This window comes from Echinops telfairi, unplaced genomic scaffold (assembly GCF_000313985.2).
Source record: "Echinops telfairi isolate 266 unplaced genomic scaffold, ASM31398v2 ScPeMD7_5;HRSCAF=22, whole genome shotgun sequence".
Classification (NCBI taxonomy): domain Eukaryota; kingdom Metazoa; phylum Chordata; class Mammalia; order Afrosoricida; family Tenrecidae; genus Echinops; species Echinops telfairi.
The window spans coordinates 33,821,022-33,822,892 of record NW_022103901.1 but is presented as its reverse complement, the minus strand read 5'-3'; positions in this window follow the sequence as shown (position 1 = coordinate 33,822,892).

Here is a 1,871-nt window from a genome sequence, read left to right as displayed (position 1 = left end):
ATTGTAGGACGGGGATGTATGATAGGCATAAGCGTGACAGGAAGGGGATGAGCTAGGGGTGTGCCCATAGGAATGGGAAGGTCTAGGGGTATACATGTGACAAGATGGGTGGACCCTAGATTCATGATGGCGGCCTAACCTTGGTCACCCTTGGGCGGGTTTGACCTCTCTGGTGTCTCCGACAAGGAAACAGACAACTACTATCCTTATAAGGGGTAGGCCCTACTTGTGGGATCAACAGTGGTGTCTGCTTGGTCCAGTTGGCTGATAGGTCTTAGGGAGAATGACCCCCGATCTACTCCTGATGACCTCCAAGTGTATAGTCATTCGCAAGCAGCTAAGTTTAGCTGGGGAAGGTGCAACTGGGTTGAGGCAACGGCCTGTCATTACCCCATCTGAAGCCCACCTTTAGCTTTCTGGCAGTGGGCGTCTGGAGAGAGGCGGTATGGACAGCCCACCTCTTCATGCTTCCAGGGGTGGCTGGTGGCCGCCAGCATCAGCCTCCCCCCGTCTCGCCCATGTGGTGCCATCTGCTTGAAGATGCTGGCTCCCACTCAGACCCCTAGACCTCTTCCAGTGTTCACTGCCACTTGGCTGCGGGAGGGAAGGAGACCAGTGATGGCAGTGTCCAGAGTCCTGTGGGCCAGACCAGAGACCTTGGATGGCTGCTGTCAGATGACACCACTGGTCCCTGAGCCTGGGGAGGGGCCCCTGGGCTGCCCCCGAGCCTACCTCCAGCAGCCAAGTGGCCCTGGGGCGTCATTCTCAGACAAAACTGCCCTGTGCACAAGTGTCCACATCCCGCTTGAACAGGCACGTGCATTGTAGGGTGCTGGCGCAGCACTGCAAACCCCCACCCACTCGATGCCTCTAGGAGCCTGAGCCTACCAGAGAGGCCCCAGCTGCGACACACAACAATGGCCTCCGGGGAGGACCAGGCAGGAGGCCTGCTGGGGCAGCATTTGAGGCGCTGAGCCAAAGGCACGCTCTCAGAGCCCACACCGTGCGCTCTGTAGGAGGCAGAGGAGGCAGCTCAACTCTGTCCTGGGGGGTCACTGGAGTCTGAGTCACAGCTGGAGGACAGCGGAGTAGCAGGGGAATACCACTTGCAAGGAGGCCTGGGGGTACAATGGCTGCCAACCCCAAAGTCGGTTAGGATCCCCCCTGGCTTGAAAGGAGTCAGATCCATGCCACACACAGGGAGGGAGGGTGGAGTGCATGGGCAAGGACCCCCGGGCAGAGGCCGAGAACCGTAGTCCCCCATCTCATGTCTGTTTCCTTAAATGGGGCAGTATCTGTACCCACCCTCTGCGTTCTGGGCAGGAGGCTGTGCGGTGGCCTCTCAGGACTGGGGAAAAGGGGAGGCACCGGGAGGGGAGCAGGCTGTGGCCCTGGTCTGTGCTCTCCCTGCCCCACCCCTTCCCCACTGCTCACTGGGACACAAAGTGTTTCTCAAGCTGCTGAGCTCACAGCAAGTGTTTTATTTCCCATCACTGTTTCTGAGACCTGGAAGGGGGGATGGATGGATGGATGGATGGATGGATGGATGGATGGATGGATGGATGGATGGATGGATGAGACCTGGAAGGGGGGGGGGGATGGATGGAGGGAGACCGCCTGGAGGGAAAGCCCACCAGGATATAGGAGAGGATGAGGATGAGAGGATGTCAGGGTGCTGAGCGGACCCCTGTGGATCACCATAGTGGAAGGGGCCCCTCTGCAGGTGGGAGATGGGACCCTGAGACAGCAGCTGGGGCGAGGAGCTGCCCCTGGAGCTTGGCCCCTACAGGGAGTTGGAGTGTGGTGGCTGAGGCCCAGGTCTGAGCCACCTGTGGCTGTGGTCTGCAGTGCAGCTGTCAACGGAGGCCAGG